Raw genomic sequence first — 24875 nt, forward strand, 5'->3', positions numbered from 1 at the left:
ATTCTCCCCTAATTTTTCATTTAGAAGCTGTTTCTTGGCTATTATCTTAAAATTTCACAATACAATTAAGTTTCAAGCATTAGCTTTATAATTTTAGAATTAGTGCTACTGGATTTTAATAAGTTATCAACACACTGTATTCTAGGTAAATGGCATCCCCTGAATTTGTGGCATGTGGTATCTAAAATTAGGTTTAAATGCCCAAGAGTATGAGAGGTCTTCTAAAGAGTCTTCTAAAGCAATGACATCTGTTCACATGTTAAGCTGCCCTTCTCAAGACTAACTCTGTTCTGTTGGCTTCTAGGGTGTGTGTTCGCCATTATCTACTTTATGGTTGTGTGTCTCCATTGTGAGGCTGAACTAACTTCTGGTGGCAAATTTCTGACAGTGCAATGTCTAGTTGGCTTTCATACAGAATTCTGTCTTTGCTTTTACTCATTTAAAGTCATTCTGCCCAGTTTCTGGTTATGAACTGTTGTCATTGTGATGGATTTTCTGCCCTTGAGAGGCTGTGGCAGCCAAGCTGATGTCATACTGTATTTTGTGTCTCTGTTTTTTGACTGGATAAATGGTCTTTAATTACTGCTGGTTCTTCAACCTCAGGGAAAACTGGCAGTATTATCAGTTTTTGTAGTTGATAGTTTGGAAATAGAGAGACTTTTGCCATAATATTTTAAATTAAAGGCTTAAATTCACATGCTTTTCTACTTAGTTTTATGCAATGAAGTTAGGTTAAGAATTCCACAAACATTTAAATTTACTCAACACATTTACTGCATTTAATATTGTATTTAATGATGATGACAATTATTTAAAAATCATTTTCTACTTGATGAAATATCGTAAGGTAGCACTAATATAAATTAATATTAGCAGGGTTAACATGTAAGTTTTTCAGTGAAAAGAACTCTTGATGTATTGAAAAACATAATGAAAATCTTAATAATTATCTAGATGTGAAAGTGATGAGTCAGTATTTCTCCGGAAGTTTATGGCCAAAACCACACTTTGGGGCAAATATTGCATCAGTTGCTTTCTGTATTGATCAGACAAACCAAATAACTAATATTACCCCTCTTATTGTGATATGTTGCACCTTTCTACAATTGATTATTAGTGTTACATTCCTTACACAGGCACAGTTTTGAATAACAAGGTTTTAAAAATAAATTATATGTGTCTTGCACACCAATGTAATTATTACTGGTTTCAATACAATCATGTGTATATAAACTTATGATTGAAATTAGTTGTGACTGGGCACGATGGTTCATGCCTGTAATCCCAGCACTTTGGGAGGCTGAGGCGGGCGGATCATGAGGTCAGGAGATCGAGATCATCCTGGCTAACACGGTGAAACCCCGTCTCTACTAAAAATACAAAAAAAGTTAGCCGGGCATGGTGCTGGGCGCCTGTAGTCCCAGCTACTCAGGAGGCTGAGGCAGGAGAAAGGCATGAGCCCGGGAGGCGAAGCTTGCAGTGAGCCGGGATCACGCCACTGCCCTCCAGCCTGGGCGACAGAGTGAGACTCTGTCTCAAAAAAAAAAAAAAAAAAGAAGTTAGTTGTATAGAAAACTTCATAAAATGAGGGTTATGAAGTTTCAGCTGTTCCATTTTCACCTAGCATTGGTAAGGAGTAAATACTTAGTAAATCTTGATGAATGAATCTTGCAGTGATGGATTCAAAGTCATATGTGTGTGTTTTGTGTTTGTTTGATGGATTTTTGTGTTGTTGTTCTCAAATATTTTTTATCTGTAAAATATATAATACTAGTGTCACAAATTTTATTTTTATCAGAACATATAGTAGTCTACAGCTTAATAACTAGCAGAAACTAAATACTAGTTTTGGTCCTGCTAATAAAAAATTTCAAGTAAGATATGAATTTGACCAGTATTGTATTTCTTTAACAAATTATTTAGGAATCTGGTTTTCATAAGGGCAATTAGGGTCAGTAATCAAGGTTTTCCTTCTGAAATTTTAGATATGAAAAGCATCTAAAATTTCTCAACTTTCTAAAATTTTAAAATGCATTTATAGGTAAAGCATTATTCTTTTAAAAACTTAAATAATTTAGTTAAATCACTTTACAAGTCACTGATTTCCAAAAGGGTTCCTACATACCGTTTAACTATATAAGTATAGCACATAGTAGATTCAGTCTACCATTGTCTTCTGAAACAATATAGGGAACTTTGTAAACCATACTCAAAAATCAGCTAGTTCAAGCCATATGTTTCATAGCTGAAGACACGAGGTCCTGGCGGTGGGGCAGGGAGGTGGTTGTTGATGCTTTGATGATTTGCTCTAAGTCACACTTGTTGAAATTTAGACATCTTCGTTACCAGCCTATTGTTCCCAAAGTCAGCATTCTCTGCTCTGATGCAATGAATCATTCATTCATTATCTCATGTCATGCTTTTAAAAAAACTCTTCTTTACATTTCCATCTTTACATTATCTCATTCTTACATGCCCAAGGGCTGGGCACACATTTGGCGCAGCTATTTGTAGTTGAACTTAAATGGATTAACATGAAGGCACATAAGAAATTTATGTGGTATCACATAATACATCAAGCATTTTGTATCTCATCCAACCCACAAGCCATGCCATCTTATGTAGATACTTTTGATGGAAAGAAAGAAGAAAAATCAGGATAAATGCCTCAACAGCTGTCAATGTTAAATAATCCCTTAAAGCTGTGAAAGCCTTCATTTGCTTTCAGGAGTTGTGACATATGGTCAGAAATAGCTTGAAGATTTATTATGTCATATCTGTTGGATGAGATTCAAAATATACTTTAAGAAAGATTCCATCCTTCATCATCCTTGAAAGGATCTTTCAGAACTCATAGGGCATATAGAAAGCAGACCGAGAATGACGATGTTCAGCTGCCTAAAAATGACAGACTCTAATCAGGATTGCCCACCTATCACAGCAAATTACCAGTAAAAAATGCAGATTTTCTACCGACACGACACTTTTAAACACTGACATCTCACTGACCTCCAGAAGCCCTGGGTATAGATAAGACTTGAATTACTTTTCTTCAATATTACACTAGGATTGGAAGGCAGATTTTAAAATTATGTTTATAAAAAGCAGTCATTCTTTCCCATGTTAAGAATTTAACCTTAAAGATGAAAAGGTAAGAAACTGAAGCTTGCCAGTGGATTCTAGCTTCCGTAAAGGCTGGAAGAAAAAAAAATTCACTTAAATTTTGTAAAAATTGAAAAAAAACAAACAAACTAAGGAATAACAAAGAAATGCCGAGAACATATAAATGAAAGAGCAAAAGAACAACTTGAGTAAAACATTGCAGTAAAGAGGTCACCTAACTTAGTAAACTCCTGGGTTCAAGCAGAAGTAATCAAGCCTCCTGTGTATGTGAGAAGAAAAGAATCAAAGGGAAAACTCCACAAAGTGACTTCACTGGTCCTGGCAGTGTCTCTGCATCACTTGTGTCCTTCCTTTTCCCGTTCCCTGCCCTCTGCCCCACTTCTGCTCTGCTTTCTTGCTATTTGCCTCCTAAGGCTTCAAAATACTGCTAAACACATTTCTAAAGCCTCCTTGACACAGGACAGTTTGTGTATGAATCATTTTATTTAAGAATTAGGGCAATCTTTTATTTGTTGGAAGTAGAATAAATTGTGCTTCAATTTCAGGTGCTTACAAAAAATACATTGCACCACAACCTGAATATTAGGTTGCGTAAATCCCTCTAGCCATCACATTTGGGGCAACTTTTAGATAAGGAAAGAAATGACTTGTGGTATAATCTATAATTAGTTTTGGCAAATACATGAATTTCTCCTACTTGGAATATAAATGTTTTATTAGATAGCCACAGTATTTGACCCCTGCACGGGTGCTTACCTGAAGAAAAGGAAGAAAGACAGAATGTCTAAAGGTCTGTGTTTCCTGGACATTTGCGAAAATGGCTGTCACAACTCATCTGGTAGACCAGAAGACCAGGTGGATGTGACTTCTATTAAATCTTGCCAAAGTTGGACATCTGGCTCTTCAGTTGTTCTAGTTTCCATTTGGATGTGAAGCATTGTTTTTAGTGTGATTCAAGTACTAGATCCACTTAAAGAGTTCCCATATAGCCCAGGTCTCTGCCATGTTTGAGAGTTGTGGTTTGTTTATTGACAGGAGACCTTCATCAGAGTTTATTGTAGACATCTCATTAGTAATTTTTAGCATGCCAGTCTGTACCGGTGTTGAACTTTATCAGTTGAATTAGAGACCATGTTAAGACCTGAATGACAACTTCCGTAATTAACCTGAACCACATTCTGGAACGCCTTTTGACATAATGTTGCCTTGTAAGTAAATGGCTCCACTTTTTTTTTTTTTTCTCCCTTTTTCACTAATAGGGAAACCATCGTACAAAGATAGTTTTCTATCTATCCTCAAGCACACCAACCAGGTTATTGTTGTTTTTCTGACTTAGGGCATTTGACTTGATTTGTTTTCCACCCTGCTATTCTTTGCCTATTCTTTGTTTTCCACCCTGCTATTCTTTTGCCTCAAATTTCTGCTTAAATGTAATGATCCCTGACTACCTTATAAAGGCATATCTCTGAGGTATGGCAGATTCAGTAGCAGACCACAGCAATAAAGCAATTATCAAAATAATGAAATCACACAATTTTTTTGGTTTCCCAGTGCATAAAACTTAAGTTTACAAGATACTGTGCTCTGTTGAGTGTTCAATAGTGCTGTATCTACAACCTGTGCATATCTTTTTTTTTTTTTTATTATACTTTAAGTTCTAGGGTACATGTGCATAACGTGCAGGTTTGTTACATATGAACCTGTGCATATCTTAATTTAGAAATACTTTATTGCTAAAAAATGATAATGATCGTCTGATCCTTCAGCAAGTCCTAATCTTTTTGTTAGTGCCACAGCTTGACTGCATGTTAATGACTGCTGATTGATCGGGATAGTAGTTGCTGAGAGTTGGGGTGAATGTGGCAATTGCCTTAAAGAAGACAACAGTGAAGTTTGTTGCATTGATTGACTCTTTCTTTGGTGAAGTATTTCCCTGTAGCATGTGATCCTGTGGTAGAACTTCTCTCACATTTGAAGTCAGTTCTTTCAGACCTTGCTGCAGCTTTATCAACTCAGTTATGTAATGTTCAAAATCTTTTCTTGTCATCTCAAAGATGGTCACAGCGTCTTCAGCAGGAGTACATTCCATCTCAAGGAACTGACGTTTTTGCTCGCCCATAAGAAATGACTCCTCATTTGTTTGTTTGATCATGAGATTGCAGCAATTCAGTCACATCTTCAGGCTCCACGTCTATTTCTAGTTCTCTTGCTCTTTATATTATGTCTCTGGTGATTTTCTCCATTGAATTCTTGAACCCTTCCAAGTCATCCATGAGGGTTGGAATCAAATTCTTCCAAACAACTGCCAATGTTGGTGTTTTGATTTCCTCTCATGGATCACAAATGTTCTTTATGGCATCAGGAATGGTGAATCATTTCCAGGAGGTTTTCAATTGACTTTGGCCAGATCCATCAGAGGAATCACTATCTATGGAAGTGATAGCCTTATGGAATGTATTTCTTAAATAATAAGACTTGAAAGTTGAAATGACTCATTGATGCATGGGTTGCAGAAGGGATATTGTGTTAGCAGGAATCAAAACAACATGAACCTCTCTGTACATCTCCATCAAAGCTCTTGGGAGACCAAGTTAATTGTCAGTGAGAAGTAATATTTTGAAAAGAATCTATTTTTTTTCTGAACAGTGCATCTGAAGGGTGAGTTTAAAATATTCAGTAAACCATGCTGTAAAACAGATACGGTGTCATCCAGGCTTTATTGTTCTGTTTATAGAGCATCATGAGAGTACATTTAATATAATTCCTAAGGCACCTATGATTTTTGAAATGGCAAATGAGCATTGGCTTCAACTTGAAGTCACCAGCTGCATTAGCCTCTAAAAAGAGAGTCAACTTGTCCTTTGAAGCTCTAAATTCAGTCACTTATTTTCTTCTTTTTAGCTATAAAAGTCCTACATGGCATCTTATTCCACTGGAAGGCTGTTTTATCTACATAGTAAATGTGTTTAGTACAGCCACCTTCATCAATTCTTTTTTAAGCTAGATCATCCGGATAAACTTCTCGCAGTGTTCCATTAGCACTTGCTGCTTCACCTTACACTTTTATTTTATGGAGAAAGCGTCTTTGCTTCAACCGTATGAATCGACCTTTGCTAGATTCAGACTTTTTTCTGCAGCTGCCTCACCTCTTTCAACTTTCATAGGGATGAAGAGAATTGGGGCCTAATCTAGGCTTTGGCTTATTAGAATATTGTGGCTGGTTTGATATTCTGCGTAGAGCACTAATAGTTCCTCCATATCAGCATGAAGGCTGTTTTAGTTTGTTATTATTCGTGTGTGCGTTGGAGTAACACTTTTAATTTTCTTCAGGAACTCTCCCTTTGCATTCTCAGCTTGGCTAACTGGCACAAGAGGCCTAGCCGTTTGGCCCTTCTCAGCTTTCAGTGTGCCTTAATTGCTAAGCTTAATAACTTCTAGCTTTTGATTTAAAGCGAAAGAGGTACTATTCTTTTTTGTACTTGACTGCTTAGAGGCCGTTGCCAGGTTATCAATTTGCCTAATAATATCACTGTGTTTCAGGAAACAGGAAGGCTAAGAAAACAGACAGAGATGGGGGGAATGGCTGGTTGGTAGACCAGTCAGAACACAGAAATTGTTAAAATAATTACAATAATAACATCAAAGATTACTAATCACAGATCACCATAACAAATATAGTAAGAAGAAAAAGTTTGAATTATTGGGAGAATTAACCAGAACGTGACACATAGACATGCCATGAGCACATAGCGTGTGAATAATGGTGCTGATATACTTTCTTGATGCAGGGTTGCCACAAACTTTCAAATTGTGAAAAAAAACACTGTATCTGTGAAGAGCAATAAAGTGAAGTACAATAAAATGAAGCATGCCTGCATAAAGTGGTTCGTCTAGATATTCTTTGATTCATTCATTTGTTTTCATCACATATATCACATGATATGTCATTATTTTCTGAATATTAACTCATTTTTTAAAGTCTTCTCAGCTGGTATATAAGCTGTCTGCAAACATAGAACATTTTGCTAACCTGTTAAAGAGTTATATTTCTAGCCCTTAACACTATCCTTGACATGTGGTAATGGTCGGTAAATAATTATTGAATGAGTTGAGGAATTGTGATCATCTTTATTGCTTAGGTTATAGAAGAGTTAATTTTAAAAAATGGTACATTTTGGCTTTCCAGTGGTTTTTAGTTGATGAGTGTTATTGTTTAACAAGAATTTATTGAGCACCTAGCTGGCTGCCATGGGGGATTTTTAAAGTGATGGACAGGGTACTTGTTTCTCAAATAATATGCAATCTAGTATATAATTCGGCATGTATATGGAAGAGTCAATGAAAGCTTAGGAAAGACAAATGGTGGAGGCTCAAAGCTATGCTTTTATTCTCATGTGCTGGTGGAGTACTATTATGGATCTGATAACAGTAAGTTTGCTATCTCATTAGTCACAATCTGTTCTTCACTATTAATTGAGTTATAATTCTGGGACACTCACACTGACCTGTGATATTATCCTCAAAATAAATGCTTAAGAACAAGTATTATCCTAAATTTACTGACAAAGAAAGGGGAGTCTATGAGGTAAAATAATTTTCTTAATGATACATAGTTGTCAAGGTGCAGTCAGGGTTCAGCTGCATGTTTTCTAAATCCAAGTCTTGAATATTTTTCTGTATACAAAGTTGCCTTTCTTCTTTCTACCCATTTACTTTATAAGCAAAATGTTAACAAAATGTTTTTTCTTTCAGCATAAGAATTTGACTTTTAGTTAACTCCCTGCCTCTGATCTGATAACCTTATAAAAGTGGTACACCAACCAAGTTACTAAGCAAGGTTGCTGTGTCATGACCTCTGATTGGTAATTTGCATATATACTGGGAGGAATTATAAATGAATTATACATACCAGATGGTGCTGCCATAATGTTGTGCTTCCTGAGTATGGTGACTTAAAAATGGTACGCACCAGGAGGATGGTCCTGAAAGTTATGTCCATGGGATTAATTTAGTACCTATGGACTCCTCGTGGAGCTTGAGGTTTGTAACCAGGATGACTTTCATACCCACTGCTATGTATCTTGTCTTCTTGCACCTGAGAAACAGTGTGGATTGCTGCTGATAATTCTGCAGAATAATACCTGATGCTTCCCTGCTGGCAAGATATGATTCTTTTTGTTTGTTTGTTTGTTTGTTTGTTTGTTTGTTTTGAGACAGGGTCTCACCCTGTCACCCAGGCTGGAGTGCAGTGTTGTGATCACAGTGACTCACTGCAGTCTCGATCTCCTGGACCCAAGCGATTCTCCCACTTCAGCCTACCAAGTTGCTGGGACCACAGACATGCACCACCATGACCAGCTTATTTTTTATTTTTATTTTTTTGTAGAGGCAGTTTCTCCTTATCTTGCACAGGCTGGTCTTGAACTCCTAGGCTGAAGTGATCTTCCCTCCAAGGCCTTCCAATGTGTTGAGATTACAGATGTGAGCCACTGTGCCCAACCAAGTGGTGAATCTTGTCCTGTAATCTTCTAAGTGTTTGATGCCAGGTGAGACTTGTGGCAGTCTTGTGAACTTGAATGTTTAGCTGAACCTGAAAACTCTTGAGTAGAGTCGTAGCAAGTAAAATTTTTAGTTTTTTGTCCACATATACACAAATATCTTCCATCATTGGTCTTGATCTTAATGGCCATTGTCCTGTAATGAATGAATTTGGGCTTTGAATTTTGTGAGCTTGAATGTTCATTGAACCTGAAAACTCTTGAGTAGAGTCATAGCAAGTAAAATTTTTAATTTTATGCCCACATATACACAAATATCTTCAATTATTGGTCTTGTTCTTAATGGCCATTATCCTGTAATGAATGAATTTGCGTTTTGAATTTAGATATTGGACAGATTCATTCACTTTAATCAAGTTTGTGCCTCAAAATGAGACAGTTTATCCACTTATCCCTATGCTGCACATGAGACTATTGAATGTCATTTCTTTTATAAAAAAAGAGTTTCAAATTCATTGTGTAAAGCATCCTCATAAAGTCTGAAGATTTAATTTGTGTATATATCTGATTGTAATAAAGAAGCAAATTATAATTCGGGACTGGGGACTGGAGTTTAAAAGAAATATTTTAAAAAATATTTTTTAAGAGTTAATTAGCTTTCCAGAGTACTGTGCATTTAATATCTACATAGAAAGTGAGGCTCACATTCACAGCAATCAGAACAAACAAAGCTACAAGTGTGATATTCAGCAGTGCACACAGTCCTAGAGAAGAGCATGCATAATATGCAGGCCAACAGAAAAATCACTTTCAGTTAAACTAACAGAAGTAGAAATATCGAAGGTAAACTAACTGGGGCAATTTCTAATTAATGCAATTGCACTATGCAAGGATGCGGCAGTTTCAATCGGTTAAACAAAAATAAAAGTTTGGCTTGGTTTGTTATAAATTGTCAAAGACAACCACTGTAACATTTAACTACCTCAATATTTTATTGCAAACAACACTAATTAGACTGTGGTTCTTTTTGTTTGTTTGTTTTCTTAGGCTTAGCTCTCCAGTTCAGTTTAGTTCCTTTCTGATACCAATCACTAGGGTATCAGATTATTAAGATCATTCTTAAGCACATCTGAGAAAGTGCAAAAATGGCTAGATTTTGTACTATGCAGCTTTACCTCAGACCTTAGCAAAAAATCATAATAAAGCTGAATATTATGTATTTTTAGCAATAAATAAATGTATTATAAATGAAAATTTGAAATCCCACTTCAAAATTTGATAATTTTGAATCAATTATTGAAATTCAATAAAATTGGATTTCATTCAATTTTTTCTTATATTTTAAATAACTCTCTACTTCAAGTGGTTTTGTCTTTGTTGTTGTACAGGTCTATTATTTTTAACACCTTTATAGATTTGGTAATACTGTTGTATTCAGGATATGATACAAGATCAAAGAACTTTGCTAGAAAAGTAATTTCACTGCAGATATTAATATTTTTCCCAATCTCTTACCCCATCCTTTGGTTCTCTTAACAGTGTATCACAGAAAAAAACTCTTCAATTTTATAAAGCCCAATTTATTACTATGGATTATGCATTTGGTGTCATAACTCCAGATTGGAGTGGCAATGATAAGAATATGAATGAAATGATGATGGTTGCAATGAAAGAAGTTATGTTTGGACTCATCAGCACTGATGTTCGTTTACCAGGCTTTCTGTGGATCATGCTTTTGGTGTCATAACTCCAGATGACAAAGATCTTCTATGTGTTCCTCTATAAGTTTTATGGTTGTGGATTCTATGTTTAGATCTGTGATCCATTTTAAGTTAAAACTTTTGTAGAAGGTATGAAATTTATACTGGTTTTTTTTTTTGTTGTTGTTGTTGGTGGTGTTACTTTTTGCTCTGCATGTAGATGTTGAATGCTATGAACACCATTTACTGAAAAGGCAATCTTTTTTCTTTTGAATTTCTTTTCTGTTTTTGTGACAAATTTAATAACCATATTGAAGGAGTATGTTTATTTCTGTGTTCCTTATTTTCCATTCAGTTGGTCAATGTGTATATCCTCCCTCCAATTCTATACAGTCTTGATTAGTTTTACAGGAAGTCTAGAAATTGGATAGTGCAATTTCTCCAACTGTGTTCTTTTGTCATTTTTTTTTTTTTTTTTTTTTTTGTAATTCTGGGTATTTTGCCTTCCCATATAAATTGTAAAATCAGCTTGTCTATATTGACAAAAAATATTCCCACCGAGATTTTTTTTTTCTTGTCTTATTGAAGTGGCTAGGATTGCTCAGGACAGTGTTCAGTCTTTCTTCATTAAATGACATGATAGGTGTAGTGTTTTTGTGAATGTCATTTAATGTGTTAGGAAAAATTATTTTACTTCTAGCTTGCTGTAATAATTTTTTAAATTGTTAATGAACATTACTTTATTCAAATGATTTTTCTGCCTCAATTGATAAAATCATAAGGGATTTCTTTTCAGACTGTTAATATAATGGCTTTTATAGGTTGATTTCAAATATTGATCTGGCCTTGCATTACCTGGATAAATCCCCCTGAATTGTGGGTTTAATCCTTTTTATATATTGTTGGGTTCAATTTGCAAACATATTTTGAGGATTTTGCACCTGTGTAAATGAGGGATATTAGAATATAGTTTACTTTCTTGTTATTGTTTTCTTTTCTTTGGTACTGTTTCTCTTTGGACTTGATATCAGGGTAATTACATCCTTATAAATGATTTGGAGAAATATTCCCTTCTCTTGTTTTTTTTTTTTTTTCTGAAATAAATTTTATAAAATCGATGTTATTTTTTGTTTAAATATTTAGTAGAATTTGCCAGTTAAACTATATGGAACTTGAGATTTCTTTTTCAAAATTTCCTTTTTTTCAAAATCAATTTCTTTTACATAGGATGATAAATGTTATCTATTTCGTCATCAATCATTTTTGCAATTTGCAGATTTAGAGGAATTGGTCCTTTTCAACTAAAATGTTGGATTTATGTTCATAGAGTTGTTCATATATTGCTTTATTATCCATTTAATGTCTGTAGGGTCTATAATAATATGTTCCCTTTGATTCTTTTCATTGGTAATCTGTGTCTTCTAAAGGTTTACCAATTTTGTTGATTTTTTAAAATCAGTTTTGTTGCCTCTGATATTCTCAATTGCTTTGAATTTTTCAATTCCATTGATTTTGGCTTTTCTTATTCTTATTTTCTTGCTTCTACTTGCTTTGTGTTAATTTTGCTTCTTTTTTTCTGGCTAGTTAAGGTGGAAATCTTGAGGTCTCTCTTCTTTGCTTATATAAGCATTTAGGTCAGGCATGGTGGCTCACGCCTGTAATCCCAGCACTTTGGGAGACTGAGGCAGGTGGATCCCAAGGTCAGGAGATCGAGACTATCCTGGCTAATGTGGTGAAACCCCATCTCTACTAAAAATACAAAAACAAAACGAAACAAAACAACTTACCCAGGTGTGGTGGCAGGCGCCTGTAGTCCCAGCTACTCAGGAGGCTGAGGCAGGAGAATGGTGTGAACCCAGGAGGCGGAGTTTGCAGTGAGCTGAGATAGCTCCACTGCACTCCACACTGGGTGACAGAGTGAGGCTCCGTCTCAAAAAAAAAAAAAAAAAAGGTATTTAATGCTGTAAATGTTCTCCTATATTTAGCTTCATTTTATAAACTCTGTCACTGTATTTTTTTCTTTTTGACCCATAGATTATTTAGAAGTGTGTTGTTATTTTTCAAGTGTTTGATGGGAATTTTGTGTTTTGTTAATGTTTTCTGATTTAATTCAGTTACAGAGACATGTTGTGTGTGATTTTAATGACGTCAAGTCCGTTGTTTTTAGTTTTATGACCCAGGATATGGTCTATCCTGGGGAATATTCCAGATGTATGTGCATAGAATGTATATTCTGCTGTTGTTGGGCAGAGTAACCTATAAATGTCAATTGGATTCAGTTGACTTACAGAAATTTTCAATGCTTCTCAGTTCTTGCTGGCTCTTTATCTATATGTTCTATCTGTTACCAAGAGAGAAGTACTGAAGACCTACACTATATTTGTAGCTTTGACTATTTCTATTTTCAGAATTGTTGGTTTTAGATTTGTGGGTTTAGCTCTGATTTTGGTGCATACACAACTAAGATGGTTTTGTCTTCTTGGCCACTTGACCATAGTATAATGGTATCTTTTTAATGTCCTTTCCTGTGCAATTGAGGTTTTTTCCTGTTCTTTATATGCTAAGTAATTTTTTATATTATCTTGAACTTGTTATTGCTACTGATCTTTGGGACGTTATTTTTCTGGTCAGAAACCTGTGGCTGCTGGTGCCTTTTCCGCATTTTCCTAGAGCCTACAGGGCCCATTTCACCCTCTTGGCCTAGCAGGCTGCCCTCAGCTCATGCTACTGGCATGGATCACATGCCTCCAAGGGAGACTATAAGTCATGGAGGGGTGTGTGAGCAAGTGTGGGGTCCGGCCACTGTGCTGTAGACACACCAGCTGCTGCAGTGGAGTGGGTAGCACCAGGTGCTGGCATGGACGCTGGCTCTCCCGGAGGCTGTGAGTGGACCAGGTATACTGCAAACAGCTTCCCTGGCTGGCACTAGAAAATGTGGGGGTGCCCAGAAGCTTGGATATTCCAGGAACTGCAGGGCCCCAAAGAGGGAGTCACAGGCCTGGCCTGGCATGTGGAGCTGCCAGGTCTGGGCTCCTGGAAGGGTCACAAGCGCCTTCTCTTCTCCTCTCCTCTCCTTCTCTTTGCAATGTGGTGAGAAAGGGGCATCTTTCAACCCTGTTTGTGTTACAGCTCTTTTAGCTTTGCCATTCAGTAAGTCCGAGTTCTTGTCCTGCAACCAGGAAGAATGAGGTACACAGACAAGTAAAGGTTGAGCAAGACAAGAGGAGCTTTACTGAGCAATAGAACAGCTCAGTCTCCCACAGGGAGAATGCTCCTTAGCTCCTAGCAGAGAGGATAGCTCTTCTCTGCAGACAGATTGTCCCATGTGTTTATTCCCAGGAGAGAGGGTAGCTCCTCCCTGTAGCTAGTTGACCCATCATCTGCTCAGCTGTGGCTGAGCCTGGGGCTTTTATGGGCCTCACATGGGAGGAAATGTGTACCAATTGGTCCATGGGTGGCCACGGGTGGACCAGGAAAAGGCACTACAATTCCCACTTCAGTGAACGAGACTGGCAGCCTGGCCTGAGGGTAGGGCCTCACCAGGGACCTGCCCCCTTTTTCCAGGAGTCTGTCTGCCTCCTGCTGCCATTCATGGGCCCAGGCTGCTCTCACCAAGGGACACCTACAGGTCAATGTCGAACTGCCCTAAGCCCCACCTTGTTTCCCCCACCCACTCTTTGGTACCCAAAGTATGGAACAGGCCAGGGTGTCAGGGGGATGATGTGTCAGCACTGCCTGAGTGTGCACACACCTGGCTAGGCTGTGATAGCACCCATGCTTGGCCCCAACCCCACTACAAGATCGGAGCAGGCACTGGGAATGGGGAAAGCCCAGGAAGTGAGAGCAGGTACCACCAAGCCCATGGGGGCAGGAGGGCCTTCCCAGGCCCCTGAGGGTGCATAATCCAGAGATGCCTCGGACCTGCACCTGGGAAGGCAGTGGAGCATGCAGGCACTTGGTGGAGCATACAGGCAGCATCAGCTGTGCCTCCTTGCAACCTGATTTGGGGACTCCAGGTCCTCACTGGGCTCCTCTCTGCCCACTCCTCTGTGCTGACCATGCTGCTCCCCTGCTGGCAGATGGCTTGGCCTGGCCCCATCTTGGTGTCTCCATGGAGTATGGCACCATCCCAGGCCCAGCTCCACATCCTCCCTGTGTCCTCCCCACAGCAGCGTTCGGCAAGAGTGGCAACACAGGGCTGAATCCCAAGCCATGGATATTATAGCTCTGGGCCTCTGGGTAGGTCCCACCTGGCTCTGTGAAGCGGGGGGTGGGGTGGTTGACTGCCTTGGGTCTGGGGGGCACAGGAGACCCACTGCTGCCACTGCTGCTTCTTCAGTTCCTCCTGCTGCCATCACTCACATCTCCCCACTGCAGACAGCACCACGGCAGCAGCTGCTCCGGATTGCTTGTAGCTGACATCATTATTACATGAGACTCTGTCTTATTTAAATGCTGTGGAAACTGTTGATATTTATGTTTTTAGTGGCCAGTTAAGCTGGTTAGGTTTAGGCCACAGCTTTCAACCTGCCTTCTGTAGGTTGTAGTCCTGATGTCAGATAAGTTTTCAAGTCTTCACAGTATTACTTGAATCTGTTTCTTGTGTGTACCTTCCAGGGGCCAGCTTGAGTCCTAGGTGGTGGGCTATCTATGGATTCGCTTCTCAAGACTTTTAGTGTGTTGAATAGGATCAAGTCTACATATACGCAGCTGTAGATGAGCCCAGGTGTTTATAAAAGTGTTTGTGATGACTTTCTCAACATGTTCTCTGCCATTATTGTCCGGATTTTTCCTGTTCTGAACCTTCTTTTTCCCTCAAGCAGAGTGCTGAGACTTTAGTTACCACTCTCTACCATGACCATCTGTAACTGTGCTGGCACTCAGGGCCAAGTTTTGGGAGAACAGAGAAAAAAACAAACAAAGTTGGTCCCACCTTCTGGAACCCCAGTGTGTTGAGTTCAGCCCAGGATATACCGGAGGGAAAAAATTCCAAATTCACCATTGGATTAGTGGCATTTTGAGTTCTGGTCTTCTTTGCTAGTCTTCTGTATACTGTGTACTTTTCAAAGTCCTCAAATAACTGATCCTTGCAGTCTGTCCGGGTTTTGTGGCTGTCTTCAGTGAGAGTCATGGTGGAAGGTGATGACTTCCATCTTACCTGGGGTCAAAACATTTTTTATTCCATTTTTTAAAGTCTGCTATTATAATGCTATTGTTCCATCAATGTGATTTACATTAATACTTAGTGCCAGGGATGGTGGCTATGCTTTTAATTCCAACAACTCAGGAGACTGAGGCAGGAGGTCAGAACTTTAAGACCAGCCTATGCAACAATGCAAGACCCAACCTCTAAAGAAGTAAAATAATTAGGCAGGTGTGGTGGCTTGTGCTTATAATTCCAGCTACTCAGGAGGCTGTGGCCAGAGGATTCATTCTAGGAGTTCAAGGCTGCACTGAGCTGTAATCATGACACTGCACTCCAGCCTGGGTGACAGAGTGAGACCTGAATCCTTAGATAAATAAATACACACACACACACACACACGCAGCAACCACTATGATGATTGAAACATGTCAGAATGCAAAGGCAAGAACACCTCTATTTAATAACTGTAATATAATTTTGGAGAATTGATGGGAGGCAATTGCTTGCATTTATTATAGACTATTCCAAATTATTAATGTTAATTACTTAAAGTGATTTTATTTTTACACTGAAGAGTAAAAAAAAAACAATGTTCTCGCTGAATGAAACTGTATAGATAGTATCTTAATTATGTTTCATTTGTATTTCAATACTCTACAATCAGTACTTTTTCTATTTTCTATAGAAAATAATAAAACTTTGTATCTCTGAAACTGTATACAGGTGATGAGCTTTGAGTTGGATGCACAGTAAGATGTTTTGCTTTTAAACCAAATATGCAAAGAGAAGCAATGATCTATATGGCTTTAGCAAGGGAAAATAACCTGTTGAACTATTTCTTTCACTATATGTTCAAGAGAGTACTTAGGGAGAAAGAGATTAATTCATTTTTAATGCTAGGAAAATACAGTCGTTAAAAAGCAGATAATATAAAATGCCAGAAATGCTTTTAAGATTACAAGAAGTGCACTTCGTTCTGAAATAGTTTGCTACTTTTGGAGATCTAGATAGGCTGAGGTATTAAATATTAAAATAGAGGTTGCTTTTTAAAATGCAGTGTTTCTTATCAGAAAAAATCATTTGAATAAGCATTTCTGTTGTATAATTCATGATATTGCTAATAAGATAGTCTAGGAGAATTATTTGTTATGCTTTTGAGAATGACTGGGTTTTTTTTTATTTTATTTTATGAAAGAGTATTCCCTTGTTCATGTCCTCTTAAATATAAATGAGTACTGTTAAACTGTATGGGATAGTCACCTGACTGATTTTTTCATATTAGTATGGCCTCCATATATTTTATGGGAAAATCCTTTCAAATGAGAATATTAATGTGAATTTTGCTACCTTCAACAGCATGAGAAGTCAGCAGTACATTTTAAACTATTGATGTAACAGGAAAATAAGTGTTGGAAGGATGTCCCTCTGAACATTTTTATTCAGATTTTTTGCAATAGAAATTAGTATGACTTGCTATTCCTGGAGTGTGTGTGTGTGTGTGTGTGTGTGTGTGCGCGTGCGTGCGTGCGCGCGCGCGCGCGCGCGAACAACTAAATAATATAAACATAGCCAATGGTCTTCAAAAGAACGCTCCTCTCTTGACTTCTCTCCAGTCTTAGTCATCCACTGGCATGTCAGTAGCTTCTTTATTGTAGGAACAAGCAATGAAAAGTTGGCCATCCTGTTTCAAATAACAATCCAACTGCGGGGTTCTGCATGCCACCTCAGTTCATCAATAAACACTACTTACAAAAAAGTTATCCGTAAGTTTTTGCTACATCGTACTTGAATTATTTTGGTGGATATAGTTTTTAATACGTAATTGTTGATTGCCGTAAGTGCTTTTCTAAACTTTTGCATTTCTGTCACTAAATAGCTAGCATGTAAAAAGTACGAGTAATTTTCAAGGCATGTTGGTTAGTGCCTTTGCTTCCACATTTTCTGCCCTTAAAACTATCCAATCTTAAATGACTTTTTATTTTTTTTTTTAAAGATGGCAGACCTTTTTTTTTTGGTCACGTTATTTTGTAAATAAAATATTGGGGTGTATAAATATGATTAAAATATACTATGCACAAAATTAATATGTGGCTATGAAACATTATTTTCTTGAAGCCTATTCCAATAATTTAGGGAAAATTTTAGAATTTAAACATTTTCCTGTTAACATTATGTTATAATCCACTTAATAACATTATGTTATAATCCAGTTTCTAAATGAGCTGATATCAATGTTCTTTATTTTGTAATAGCTACAAGAACCACATGTAGATACTGTGAGGGAAGTTTTGATGAAAAACACCTCAATTTTTCTCTGACTAATTATAAATACTGTTGGGGAATGGGTGATGCATTCCCAGTGGTTTCATATTTAACATTATTTATATTTAATTTTTTTATTTATGAAAAACAAAAGTGATATTTTAGAGTATCCCAGATTTTAAAATATGTATTTAATTTAGGAAGAAAAAACAGGTTTTACAAATTCATAGAATTAAAGACAATTTTTGTTAATTCAAATTGTGTAGTTACCTGAATTCTTAAAGCATATAAACTGCTTTTTCCATGGATAGGAGAAAGGAAGATTCCCCTTGACTTTATGGATGTTAGAGCTGCCTTCAAATGCTAGAGGCATTGCTCTACTATTTTCTTTTCAGCATTCCTCTAGTTTGGGTTGATAGTAACATTTTTATGATGTTTAAACAAGTTTTCATGCTTCCAAAGAAAACAGAAGAGAATGACTGGATTAGTAAGATCTGGAAGTATATTAGAGAACTGCCAAAACTCAGTTAATTTAACTATCATTAGCAAATAGTTCACAAATAAATACTTTATTTTCTTAAAAAAAGAAGGATGTAATCAGAGACATATTTGGAAATGTGCATATAATTTATAGGATTGAGACTTGGTACTCTTTTAAGGATAATTCTCATATATTAAGCTAAGAGTGCATATATCAGTACAATCTGATTGCATAGAATTTTTTTCTCCAAAGAGGCTAGAGTTTGAGAGTTCCTTTAATTACTGCTTCCTTAACTATTTGCTTCTTATGTACAGCATGAGTACAGACTTAAGAGCAGGTGTTCATTTTAATATAAGAACAAATGTATGAAGGCTTTTAATTTTAACATAGTACCATATATGAGCTGCTTATTTAGAATTATTCATCTATAAGATATTTAATGGTACTTGGATTATCTCTTTGCAATTTTTTTTTGTCTTATTACATCTGTTTAAATGGAGGCTTTTAGAGAAGCTAGAGCCTGGTCATTGGACATTTTGGGGACCTTTACTATGAGATGGCTACTGGAAAGGTTTAAACCTGGTCAAGAAATGATTTCTGTCTTTAGAAAGTTCAGCCTAGAAATCATGGAACAAACTAGAAATGTTAGATGCCCAGGCTCAGTGTTTTAATCTATGATTTATAACACAGTTCTAGTCTCAAGTGAAAGAAGTCATCAATAAGACATGGCCCAGGTCTCACAGGCATTTTTTCTTTAGTTCTTCTCTTTAGGCCAAATAATGCCTAAATGTGCTTAAGAAGTACAGGTTGAATAAATGACTATCTGAAACCCCCATTTACAAATCGGTCTGATACAGAGTAGATTTCTCAGAAGGTCTTCACCAGACAGTATAGTTCTTGGGAAACTGTATCTGTGTGAATGCCACCCTGACATCAACAAGTGGCAGCAACACAGGTATTGTTTACCAGAAAAATAATTCATGAAATTATCATTGTTATATAAGTAAATTCTGGAGGTGAGGTGCAGTTGTTTCAAATACATCCTCCTTCTTCAGAGTATTTATCCAAATCTTCTGGATCCATAGCACATGAAGGAGAATTTCAGAGTGAGATCACCTTGTTTTGGCACTGGGAGCAATGTGATCATTGTTATGGCAGTGATGATGTGAGAGACATGTTACTAGTAAAACTTAGGGAAATAATGTTACACCCCTATGAAGTGGTCAGTCAGTACATGTCTCTATGAAGTGTACGTGAACTTTGGAAGAGAACCTTCCAAACTTACCAAAACTACACACCCAACCTATTTTACTGGTACTTTAAAGGACAAATAATACGGTCAGAAGTAATTTTGGAAATAACTCTAAAGACTACTATATTATAGGCATGTTGGACCTTTTGAGATAGAGGGAGATATTTACAAAGTCCTATAGCTGGCTACATGGGTGTAATCAGAAAGGGAACTTTTCCATGCAGGCTGTAGCCTAAGCTACTGGAGTGAGCAAACCATGAAGAATTGTTTGCCTAGAGGCTTGTTGAACCAGATGACATCTAGACTTTGAAGGATAGGCCTTGCAACCAGAATAAAGCTACATCTTTGTTAAAAGGAACACACCTGCTTGGAAGATGGGTGGAATAGCATTCTGTCTTAGGAAACTATTACCAATTCAAGAAATGTGACTTTCGCATTTATCTCTTGTTCGGATAGCTCCTAAAAAGGAACTAAGAACCAGATCCAAAAACTATAGATTTAAATGTGAAGGGCAAGCTCTATTTGACAATTGTACAAGTATAAAAGTTCTGATCTTGGAAGCAAACCTACGAGCAAAATCAGGCTGAGCAACATCAAGGCATGATAAACATTTCAAAATATGCATGGGGAAAGCATAAAAGCAGGACTGCATGTAGCTACAGAAGACGCAAAGAAGATCTGAGAAGTTAAAGTTAGGAAAAGTATCTAACAATTAGCGCTGTTCAGCATGGGATGAAGGGTTTGGCGTGATGGGTTCAGGCTTGTAATTCCAGCACTTTGGGAGGCCAAGGCGGGCAGATCACCTGAGGTCAGGACTTGGAGACCAGTCCGGCCAACATGGTGAGACCCCCGAATCTACTCAAAATACAAAAATTATCTGGGTGTGGTGGCGTGCGCCTGTCATCCCAGCTACTCTGAAAGCACAGGTGGGAGAATCGCTTGAACCCGGGAGGCAGAGTTAGCAGTAAGCGGAGATGGCACCATTGCACTCCAGCCTGGGTGACAGAGGGAGACTCCCTCTCAAAAAATAAATAAATAAAATAAAAATGGGATGAAGAATCTCATAAGACAGAGTTCTCCATCATTGGAGTTTAAATTGTCCCCTCATTGGGAAGCTGGGGAGGGATAGTTAGTATCAAAAGGTGGAAGATTTAATTCAGCAATCATTTATGGATCATATACTTTGTACTCTGATCTACATTACCTTTAGAATCATTTGCCATCAGCAGTTTTGTGATTTGGGGATCATTATAAGAGAGAGTTCATATAGAAGGCTGAAAATTGTGAGTAATCATCATACAGTGTAGTCTTCTGGATTAAAACAATGAATTATTTCTCATGGAGAGTGAGAAAGAAAAAGCCCTGGCCATATCTCTATGGTTTAATTCATTCTGGAAACAAATAAATGAGACATGCATATAAAGGGGAATCTGTGAAATCATTGCTGGGAAATGAAATTTACAACAAAGGCAAGATAAGAGTTGCATTTTAGAAACATTGATAAGTGAATGTCAAATCATACATTTCTTATGAGAAAAATTGGTTACTTTGGCAACATAGACATTATTCTTTATTTCTGATAAGCAGTGTTACTTTAATTCCCACCTGTGACTTTTGTTCTGTGTCTCCAAGGGACATTAATGCTGAAATGAAAACTAATTAACATTTTAAACTGTAATATACACATTGACTTAGGGGAAGTATGTGTCTTTAATATTGCTCTCAACGCATTGTAGAAAAATATCTGGGTGATTCCTTTACTTACATTTCTTTAAAGGGTAACCTTTTGAATTAAATTTAAAAAGTTAGTTGTATTTTCTGTTTTCAGGTGGTTGGAATGGATGAAATATAAGATTGATACTATAAACAGAAGTTTTGCAACAGAATTATTTATTCTGCTATTTTATAAGATGAGTTTAAAAACCAGGTATGGGGACAAGAACGTGATTTTTGGAAAAAATAATAGCTTTATCGAGTTGTAATTTACACACAATAAAGCTCACCATCTTGAGTATACAGTACTGTGGTTTTAGTATATTAATAAAGTTGTGCTTTGATCACCAGTATTGATTTCTAGAACATTTTAATATCGCTCCCAAAGAAACCCTATATCCACTAGTGGTCACTCCATATTGCTCTGGTTCCCTATCCTTTGGCAACTACTAATCTACCTTCTGTCTCTATAGATTTGTCTATTTCTTTTACTTAGCATAATGTGTTCAAGAGTTATCTACGCTGTAGCTCATGGAAGAATGCCCTTCCTTTTTATTGCCTAATAATTTTCTATTGTGTGAACATGCCACTTTTTGTTTATCTGTTCATCATTTGTTAGACATTTGAGTTGTTTCTGCTCTTTGCATATTATGACTAATGCTGTTATGAACATTTGCTTACATGTTTCTATGTGAGGGCCATATGTCTTCATTTTTAGTGGGTGAATACCTAGGAGTGAATAATATGGTAGTTCCATATTTGACTGTTTGAGAAACATCCAGATTGCCTCCCGAAACATCTGTGGCATTTTTCAATGCTAGTAGCAATGCATGAGGATTCCACTTCTCCACATCCTCAACAATACTTGATATTTGTCCCTTTGATTATAGTCATCACAGTGGTCATAAGGTGGTATCTCATTGTGGTTTTGGTTTGTATTTTCCTAATGGCTAATGATTTTGAGCATTAGCTCTTTGTAGGAGCTGATTGTTTGTATATCTCTTTTGAAATATCTATTCAGATTTCTTACTCATTTTTAAATGAGGTGATTCATCTTTTTATTGGTGTAAGGAGTATTTATATATTTGGAATATGGGCCCTTTAACTAATACATAATTTGCAAATATGTTCTGTCATTCTGTGGGTTGTCTTTTCACTTTCTTGATGATGTTCTTTGATGCATAAAATTTTTAAAATTTTGATGAAGTCTTTGATTTATCTTTGTTCATTTGTCACTTGTTTGTTTGGTGTTATAGCTAAGAATCCAAGATTATGGATCTTTACTCTTGTGTTTTCTTATATGAGTGTTTACAGTTTTAGCTCTTACATTTAGGTCTCAGATCCTGTAGCCTTATTATTATTATTTTTTTTTGGTGATAATTTTTGCATACGTTGTGAAGTAGGGATCCAGCTTCATTCTTTTGTATGAATATCTATTCAGTTGTGGCAGAATCATTTGATGAATACACTAACCTCCATTGAATGGCCATGGCATCCTTAGCCATATGGACAAGGATTTATTTCTGGACTCTCAATTCTATTCTATTATTGTCTGTTTATCCTCATGCTAATAGTACACTGCCTTGGTTACTGCCATTTTGTATTAAGACTTGAAATTGAGGAGTGAGTCCCGCAAATTTGTTCTTTTACAAGATCATTTTGACTATTTGCGTTCCCTTGCATTTCCAAATGAATTTTATAATGAGCTTGTCAATTTTTGTAAAGGATGGCTGAGAATTTGACAGAAATTGTATTCAATGTTTGGATCAATTTTGGAGTGTTGCCACCTTAACACTATTTAGGCTTGTGATCCATGAACATGAGATGTCTTTACGCTTATTTAGGTCTTTAATTTAGTTCAATAATATTTTGTAGTTTTCAGTGTACACCTCTTACACTTCTTTCGTTACATTTATTCCTAAGTATTTTATTCCTAATTTCATTTTCCGGTTGTTCTTTGTTAGTGTATAGAAGCACAAGCGTTTTTCTTCTGTTAATTTCACATTCTCCAGCCTTGCTAAACTCATTTATTAATTATTAACAAATTTTAAGGATTTCCTATATATAAGATTATACATCTCTGAATATTATATCTTTATTTCTTCCTTTCCAACCTGGATGCTTTTTAATTTCTTTTCCTTCCTTAATTGCCCTTCTGAGGGTCTAATTAAAAACAAGAATTAATTCACCAAAGATAAAATGCCAACTAATTGGTTGTTTCGCCTACATTTTACTACAGTTAATTTGAGAATCTGTTCATAGAGGATCCTAAAATATAACACAATGCAGTTTATATTAATCAAATCAAAAGTAATCTATCATGAAGAAATACAGTTAAATTTAGCGGTATATTAGTTGCATTCTACTTGATTCATAGGCCTAAATTAATAGGTAAGAAAGCTCTTGCTCAGGAATAGAAAGCAAAACCACAGAAAATAAAAGAAAAGAAGCAAAAGCACCAGGTGGCATGGCATGTTTAAAATATACTGAGATTCATATATTTTGTATTTTCCTCTTTGTTACAGGATATTATAGACCCCAAATTGAGATGTATGAAACAGAGAGTTGTGTAGCAAGTGTGTTTGTAATAATCAAATAGTATTTATTTTTATTTTGCTCAATTTACAATATAGAGGTTTTCTAAATCTGTTTAAGATGTCTTTGTTACGTGCATTTTTGAAACATGCTTTGTTGTCTGTAAGTCTGCTTGCGTTTTAGAATACAAGAGTGCATAGCCCGTTATCCTTAGGAGACCGTAGATGTGACCAAGAGCCTAAGGACTTGGCTCAGTGGTACTCATGACAGACAAGCACTCACCCTGATAGCCAGTTGGAGATTTTCTGACTTTGATCACTTCGTACATGCATGTTACAATACTGGCAATTGTTTTATTAAATATTTCTTTAATGAATAATCTTCATTTTCATTTTAGCAAGGGCATTGAGACATACATGTAGTTTGATTTTTCATAATTAAAACTTGGAGTCCCACCTTTCACTGATGTATACTTTTATTAGAAATTGGACAAAAAACTTTAGGTTCTCAGTTAAGCCAATAAATTGAAATCACTATGCTTTTTTAGTTAACTGATATGATCACTATTGTGAAACTTATCAGTCAATAATTATGTAGCAGAGGTGCTTTGAACTAGAAAAGTACTAACTGGTTTGATATAATTTGTGTGGTAAAAAGTAATAGACCATGAGTTATTATATTGAAATTAGAATGTGAATTTTCTAGTTTTTACCAATATCTGATCATTTCTATCCAGTCATCCATCTATTCAATTATATATGAGATACTTTTAATAATAAACTTATAATCGATTTGCAGGCTTTATGCAATCCGCAATAATTCTAACTTAAATTATTATATTTTAAAATTGAATTGCTATTCCCAAATTTGATAACATATGTGTTTGTAGAGTAATTTACTAATAAAAAGAGCCCTAAAATAATGTTTGGTCATATAGGGTTTTATGTTTTAATTAATCATTTGGCAATAAGAATGCGGCTTATGGTGGAAACAGTGTTTCTAAATGGTGGCTGCATTGTGCTATTAGCCCACAGAGTGTTGTTTCAAATGTCAGTGTGACTGAAATCGTATTAGACCACATTTCTCCCTAACACAGCTAATGCTGGAATCACTTACTTGGAAATTAGTTACGTATTATGTGCCCTATATTTGAATGTCATAAGAC

Source organism: Rhinopithecus bieti, unplaced genomic scaffold, assembly GCF_001698545.2.
Source record: "Rhinopithecus bieti isolate Rb0 unplaced genomic scaffold, ASM169854v2 scaffold_26399, whole genome shotgun sequence".
NCBI lineage: Eukaryota > Metazoa > Chordata > Mammalia > Primates > Cercopithecidae > Rhinopithecus > Rhinopithecus bieti.